The sequence below is a fragment of the Zea mays genome, chromosome 2 (genome assembly GCF_902167145.1).
Source record: "Zea mays cultivar B73 chromosome 2, Zm-B73-REFERENCE-NAM-5.0, whole genome shotgun sequence".
Taxonomy (NCBI): Eukaryota; Viridiplantae; Streptophyta; class Magnoliopsida; order Poales; family Poaceae; genus Zea; species Zea mays.
The window spans coordinates 16,637,392-16,645,804 of NC_050097.1; the positions used below are offsets into that span (position 1 = coordinate 16,637,392).

Consider the following 8,413-nt stretch of genomic DNA (forward strand, 5'->3'; position numbering starts at 1 on the left):
TCCTTTCCTAGATGCGCCTCGCCCTTTGCCTTCTTGTATTGCTTCTTCTTTTCTCTTTTGTTCCCCTTTTCCTGGTCACTTTCATTATCGGGACAGTTAGCGATAAAATGACCAAGCTTACCGCATTTGAAGCATGAGCGCTTCCCCTTGGTCTTGGTCTTGCTTGGCTGCCCCTTGCGACCATTTAGCGCCGTCTTGAATCTCTTGATGATGAGAGCCATCTCTTCATCGTTGAGTCCGGCCGCCTCAATTTGTGCCACCTTGCTAGGTAGCGCCTCCTTGCTTCGTGTTGCCTTGAGAGCGAGAGGTTGCGGCTCGTTGATCGGACCATTCAAGGCGTCGTCCACATATCTCGCCTCCTTGATCATCATTCGCCCGCTAACAAATTTCCCAAGAACTTCTTCGGGCGACATCTTGGTGTACCTGGGATTTTCACGTATATTGTTCACCAAGTGAGGATCAAGAACGGTAAATGACCTTAGCATTAGGCGGACGACGTCGTGGTCCGTCCATCGCGTGCTCCCGTAGCTTCTTATCTTGTTGATAAGGGTCTTGAGCCGATTGTATGTTTGCGTTGGCTCCTCGCCCCTTATCATTGCGAACCGTCCAAGCTCGCCCTCCACCAACTCCATCTTGGTGAGTAAGGTGACGTCGTTCCCCTCATGAGAAATCTTGAGGGTGTCCCAGATTTGCTTGGCGTTATCCAAGCCGCTCACCTTATGGTATTCATTCCTGCACAAGGAAGCTAGAAGAACAGTAGTAGCTTGTGCATTCTTATGAATTTGTTCATTAATGAACATGGGACTATCCGAACTATCAAAATGCATTCCACTCTCTACAATCTCCCATATACTAGGATGGAGAGAGAATAGGTGACTACGCATTTTGTGGCTCCAAAATCCGTAGTCCTCTCCATCAAAGTGTGGGGGCTTGCCGAGTGGAATGGAGAGCAAATGAGAATGTGAACTTTGCGGAATACGAGTGTAATCAAAAGAAAAGTTCGAATTAACCGGTTTTCTTCTCTCGTAGTCGTTGTGGTCCTCGTCCTTTTGGGAAGAAGTAGACTCGTCGCTGTCGTAGTAGACGATCTCCTTGATGCGCCTGGTCTTCTTCTTCTTCCCTTCCTTCCGTCTTTGGCCCGAGCCGGAGTCGGTAGGCTTATCGTCCTTCGGCTCGTTGACGAAGGATTCCTTTTCTTTGTCGTTGATCACTATACCCTTCCCCTTAGGATCCATCTCTTCGGACGGTTAGTCCCTTTGTGAAGAGAACGGCTTTGATACCAATTGAGAGCACCTAGAGGGGGGGGGGTGAATAGGTGATCCTGTAAAAACTTCAAACTTAAGCCACAAAAACTTGTTAAGTGTTAGCACGATTATTGCCAAGTGACTAAGGTGAAGTCTCAACAATCTCAACAAAACACAGTACCACAAGAGAATCAAGCACAGAGTGACACAGTGGTTTTATCCCGTGGTTCGGCCAAGACCAACGCTTGCCTACTCCACGTTGTGGCGTCCCAACGGACGAGGGTTGCAATCAACCCCTCTCAAGCGGTCCAAAGACCCACTTGAATACCACGGTGTTTTGTTTTCCTTTCACTATCCCGTTTGCAAGGAATCTCCACAAATTGGAGTCTCTTGCCCTTACAAGTATATGATCACAAATGAAACACAGAGCAAGGGAGGGAAGCAACACACACAAATCCACAGCAAAAGCGCACACACACGGCCAAGAATCGAGCTCACAAGACTATCTCAGAGTTCTCACTTAGAACAGAGCTCGAATCACTTAGAAACACAAACGAATGCGCAGAGACTTAGTGTGGATGATCAAGAATGCTCAAAGGTTGCTTGTGTATATCCTCCATGCGCCTAGGGGCTCCTTTTATAGCCCCAAGGCAGCTAGGAGCCGTTGAGAGCAAATCCGGAAGGCCATCCTTGCCTTCTGTCGTCGGGGGCACCGGACAGTCCGGTGCACACCGGACACTGTCCGGTGCCCGATTTGTTTCCTTAAACGGCGAAGACGACCGTTGCAGACCGTTGGCAGATCTGGCGCTGTTGGCGCACCGGACATGTCCGGTGCACACCGGACAGTCCGGTGCCGTCTTCCGACCGTTGGCTCGGCCACGTGTCCCGCGCGGATTGCGCGGCCGACCGTTGGCCCTGGCCGACCGTTGGCTCACCGGACAGTCCGGTGCACACCGGACAGTCCGGTGAATTTTAGCCGTACGCCGCCGGCCAATTTCCCGAGAGCGGCCAGTTCGAGTCGCGCCAGCCTGGCGCACCGGACACTGTCCGGTGCACACCGGACAGTCCGGTGCTCCAGACCGAGCTGGGTCTTGGCAGCCAAGTCCCTTCTCCTTTTCTCTATTCTTCTTCTTTCTGTTTCTAACACTTAGACAAATATATTAGTACTTAAAACCAATGTACTAAGGCTTAGAAACATACCTTTACTTCATGATTTTCACCTTGTTCATCCATGTACATAAATTCCCAATTAAGCACATGTGTTGGCACTCAATCACCAAAATACATAGAAATGGCCCAAGGGCACATTTCCCTTTCACTTCCCCCTTTTTCACTACAACCTTTTAGGCCTTCTGTGACATTGTGATTATGTCACTAACTAGTGTTTATTTGTCATAGATTGTATTTTGGTGACGCTATTGTGACAAAAAGGTCATCGTCACAGAAGGTGCGTGTTAAATAGACTACAATGACGTTCATAAAAAAAGCGTCATAGATTTTATGACACACATTAGATTCGTCACTAAATCTATGACACTCTATTTTGTCATAAATCGCTCTGAAAACGTCACAATTCATACTGACATGAATTGCCACATGGCTAATGGTGATGACGTGAGATGTGACATGGCAAAACCTTTATGACAAAAATATTTGTCATAGATTTGATCACGTGGCAAAATTATTGTGATGAAGAATTTCGTCATAAATTGGGATGCAGTGGCCACTAACGTGGCAAGTGACGATGTAAAGCATTTGTGACACATATAATCGTCATCAAAAGAAACACATCGTATGAATTCATACCATCATGGAATATTACACATCACAACCAAAATATCATATTAATATGTTGAACACGAATATTTCATCCATTAGAGAATCATATAACGTCAAAACATATATCTACAAATCCTTTAACTTCAATTCCAAAGAAAATCCTATAACTTCAACTCAAGTACTAAATATTAAGCATATTGTTACTAGCTACTATAACATCCATAAGGTTACAGATCCTATAGTGGTCAAGCAGACTTAAAGATGGACACGCTTGACCTCGACTGAAGCTTAATAGTTGATGAAGGTGGTTGTTATTTTTTTTTGCATCGACCTCATCATACTATCAATGGTCTCCTGAAATGACTGTGCTGCTACATTAGGCCGAGCGACATGAGCCCCAGTCTGAGCTCAGATATGATCCCTGCGAAGAGCACGGGGAAGTATGAGATGCCCACACAATCACTATCAGTCAAACCACACAATGAGCAAATAGTAAATTTTGGACATCAGATGAATACCTCTCCAAAGGCAAGAACAAATGTCACTGACAATATTACAGCAAGAACATGATGAAACATCCTATCAAGAAATATAGGAAGTGCCTGCAAAGGCTGCAATGAGGTTAACATAAAATTCAATGGTTAAAATAGAATGTAGTGCAAAAGATATCAGAAAAAAACAATATGTGACCTATGCCCTACCTATCAATGACTTTAGAATACAAAAATAAAAAGGAATAAGGTGTAAGAGTATCAACTAGTGAAAGAACACTCGTATGAGAAGTTTGATAGTAGATTTAGGACTCGGAAAATAATATTGATCAGATATACATACACCATACGATGTATTTGGACTAACACAAATTGAATGTGTTGAAGTTGGATGATGAAAGAAACTAGTAGCAACCGGGAGAAATAAGCTTATATAGTGGATGCAATAGGTTGTATTCTCAATCTTATTTAAACTTCATCAACTAGTTCCAAAATGTAAGATAAACATAAATAGGATTACAAAAAATCATGGTGACATGGTGCCAAAAAAGTTGAACACATACAACTTCAGAACCTTGTCCCTCTCTCCCAATAATGAGTTAAAAGGTCTAAGTGTTGATGCTAGGATAATTCATTAGAAGCTTCAAAATAATTCTGATATTACCATACATTCTTTTAGCAAATGAATTCAGTTCTAGAGTACAAAATAGTGTGATAATTGATATGATTACAATCCAAATATTCTACCTCCATGGCAGCAACATTACACAACAATAGGGTGACATGAAGCTAGTGCTGCTTTTGAACAACTAGAAGGATGACAGCTGCAGCAAACATGGTAAATAGTAAACCAAACATGAGGGACAGAAGAACCATTAGTCAAGGGCAAATACGACAATTGAGTTGGACTTCAATAAGGCAATAACAATAGACCACTGTAACTAAAAAGGGGATGCTAAAAGACTGCACCGAGGGCGATCCTTGGACCTATGCTTTGGCGTAGCAACAACACCGTAGCCCATTTGAGAACAACCAAGACATCACCGGGGTCGAGGCTTAGAGCAGTGGTTTGCCATGGGACAACCCATTAGATTTTTTTAATATAGCCTAAAATGCTTACACAGAGAGTCAAACTCAAAACCTAAGGAGTGCTAGTTAGATAACCTAATCAACTCAGCTAGAGATCCTTTCGCACTGTAAAGATTACCAGGTAAGACAAAACCGAAAGTGCATGCTACCCTAGTAAACAAAAATGGTAGATCCAGGATACTCGAGTGATCAATTTTTATTATTATCCATTGCATTCTACTTCCACTTCCCACCTATCTGATGTATCATTTCATATATCACTGGAACGAGGTGAACCTTACAAAATAATGAATCCCATCCATATTGTTTTTCCTTATTCCTGACTATACCCTTTTTTGTTTGTTCTACATCCCTTTTCAAACACTTCTACATGTAAATAATATGTCAATGTTGGTGTTACCATCAGATTATATCCTCACTATCATTACCACCACCTACAAAATCTAGCAGACTTCTAATAGGGGCGAGAAAAAAATTCACCACATACACTAAAGACGCTCTAATGTTCAAAATTGCAGAGGAATTTGAGAATCCAATAGAGTATATGATGCTCTCATCCCTATTACCTAATGTAACAAGCCACGACAGTGAGATCTCCACTACCAATATAACAAACCCACACATAGGGCAGTAACCAGATCGAGCACAACGAGGTAACAACAGGGAATATGTAGGGGTTCAGATTGGACCAACCTAAGCCTTCTTGGCGTCTGTGCTGCTATGTTGGAGGATCTCTAGCTCGACGAGGCCGAGCGACGAGCCCCAGTGTGAGCCCAGATATGATCCATGCGATGAGCACGAGGACATGCTGAATGGATCATCTGCAACCAGAGTTATTCCCTAAATAACTTATGGCCACAATGATACAACATTTTCACAAACAAACAAATATTCAATAAAGACAACTTGAAATGAATAAGTAAGTACATAATGTAGGAAATTCTCGAACTCCGCACAAGGAGCACATGCAGAACACATGAGAATTTGAAGCAAAAATGATAGAACAAACATAGAACATTCTCAAACTCTCACCACAATGCAACAAAATTTATGGAACGCGAACAACCAGAGTATCCTCATCAGCCCAAGATACTACTCCCTCCATCCAAAATTCCAAATAGATCAGGACTCCCGAGAATTTTAGGAAAAAATAAGTGTACAAAGGGACTCTGAATAGGGAGCACATTCTATTTCATTTTCACCTAATGCACAACTCACTAGACTTAAGAGTATTAAAAAACATTTAAAAGCACAACCATAGGGTTGTATGCATTGGGGCTTGCCTGGAAACCAACACTACATTAATGGAATCATACACTAGCTGATTAGGATAACATACCATTTGATCTAACGGATAAACATTATTAAATAGTATAAAATTTCATGAAACTACATTCACATCAACCTAAAGATCTAAAGCATAACAGATTCAGTAGAGGAAGAGTTCCATTCGTTCCTGGCAATCAATCTAATGACCAACAATACTAACAGTGCCACGAGATCAATCACTTCAATTTCACATATCACAGCTCAAAAAAGGAGTACGGTAAGCAAGTTGCTTTTGCTAATAATAATATCCAATGCCTAATAAATGTCTGAAAGCAACTGTACAATATGACTAATAATTTAATAATGAATGTGGTCATACTGAGCGAGTAAGCCAAATTAAAATTAGAAGAAAACCAAGAACTAGACTAACGTTAGTATGGGCCCTAACAGAGAAATCACGGATTTTGGACAATACAAAATCTGACCACACCCACTCAAGTAAAATATCTTACTAGGAACCAATTGTTTTCAGAATCAGAAATAAAAAATGATCATGAACCTACACACTCCTAGAGAATTATCAGTCCATCAATCAACCAACGAACAAAAATAGAGAATTAGCCCACCAAGACTAAATTCGATATTTGCAAGAACAACGACGAAACCCTAGTTCACTCATTTTATCGAAAATCTAGCGGGCGTCGTGTTGGGGCTTGCTTCTCCACACATTCATGGGATTCCTATGCTCCAATTGCACACACGTACACGGTACACACATACATCAGCAAGGTACTAGCAAAAATTGTATTCACTGACAACAGAGGGAAGTTGTGGATCACCACTTTAGAAACGGTGGCGGGGCTAGGCGATGAGGTTGGAGTTCGCAGGAGTCCTTGGCAGGGCCTGGGCGAGCACGTCGCCGCGCAGGGACGTGGGGACTCAGTCGATGGCGAGGCAGAGCTGGAGCGAAGGCCGCCGCGGCCTGGGGAGGGAAGTGTGGAGGGTTGGGAGCGGCGTCCGGCGTGGTGAGCACAGGGAGGCAAGGAGACAGGCGAGCAGAGAGATGAGGCTGACGGCCGGTGTGGCGCCCAAGGCATGGCTACGACGGCATAGGTGATCACCACGCCCATGGAGGAGCATGACGGGGAGATGAAGCAGGGACGATGACTGGGTCAGGCCGCGGCGAGGTCGGCCGGCACAGCGAGGGCGCACGGCGGCGCAACCTAAAGCAGGTGCATGGAGCGAAGGCCGCCGCGGCCAGGGTAGGGAGGCGGGCGGGCGGGCGCGCTGCAGGGGGGCGCTGGGCAACAGGAAGGGGCGGTGGCTTGGCGTGCTCACTGGTGGAGGGCGAAGAAATTGGCACAAGCGTGGAGAGAGGGCGTTCTTGAGGGATAGCCGGATAGGGCTAATGGAGGCGGTGGGGAAATAATTTGAGGGAGTATGGCGGCGGGGAAAAGAAAAAGATGGATTTTCCTTTTTTGAACAAAAGCAAACAAAATATCTTGGTGCTTAGATTAGGGTTTAAGCGAGATGTAAATGGACTGAACAAAAAGACATTGGCTACAATATTTTAATCGACATCTGAATCAGTTGAAGTCAGACGAATTTCGTCCACTATCCAAACAATTGATTGGAGAACAATTTGACTAATAACTTTATGCCTTGTTTTTTGGATCTCTAGTGTGGTCCGAATTATAAAATTCAAACACTTTTCAAAATCACATTCACTGCTTTGGGTGATTATTAAATTCCACACTTCGTGAAACACCTGGGTGTTACACTCAGCACAAACATGGAGTATACAGAGTTTCTTTTCTAAAATAGATTAAATATCTATGACAAATAGGCATTGACATTTGATATCATCACAACCATGATGTACAACTTGAAATGACGAAATCTTTTGAATGACAAATGCAAATTGTCACATGATATCGTCACAAATATGAATCCTAAAAAATCTATGACGTTTTCAATGACAATTGTTAGATTTTTGTCACTAAACTTAGTTATTTGCTACAAATCGTCATAAAGCAATCGATTTAATGACGAATTTATTTAATGTCATCATGCAAACGTCATAGAAGGTCATATGTGTTGTAGTGTTTGAGGAGGTATGTCGTCAGTTGGAGGTTTCGTTTTTCGAGGATAAGTTGAAGGAACTAAAAGATGCAACAAATGCTGAAGGTAAGAACTGGATTGCTGGATTGCTGAGGGAACCGCACAAATGGACAAGGGCCTACGACGAAGGTGGCTGGCGGTTCGAGTTTCAGACTAGCAACATGGCCGAGTCATTTAACAGTGTGCTCAAGGGTATACGGGGCATGCCAGTCAATGCTATAGTAACATTCACTTTTTATAGGCTTGTGGCTTGGTTTAATGATAGACACGCGCAGGCCAAGGCAATGCAGACCCGAGGGCAGAGATGGGCACCTAAACCAACATCACACCTTAATAATGCAAAGGAACGTGCCCATAGACATGAGGTACAATGCTTTGATGAGGAGCTGGGTAAATACGAGGTAACAACACTAGGCGGCA

The 8,413-nt window shown here is 43.4% G+C and overlaps 1 long non-coding RNA gene across 2 annotated transcripts; it reads right to left on the reverse strand.

Annotated features, from left to right (window-relative positions):
* Positions 1 to 3,094: 3,094 nt before the first annotated feature.
* LOC100280186 (uncharacterized) lies at positions 3,095 to 7,230 on the reverse strand. 2 transcript variants are annotated; one of them, NR_152378.1, is made up of 4 exons: positions 6,712 to 7,230; positions 5,297 to 5,424; positions 3,542 to 3,634; positions 3,095 to 3,444 (listed from the first exon to the last, which is right to left on the reverse strand). It is a non-coding gene; the product is annotated as an uncharacterized lncRNA (long non-coding RNA). The 2 variants fall into 2 exon arrangements; NR_152379.1 differs by adding an exon at positions 4,262 to 4,338 and having other exon boundaries at positions 3,096 to 3,444; positions 5,297 to 7,212.
* Between the last annotated feature and the right edge of the window lie 1,183 nt (positions 7,231 to 8,413).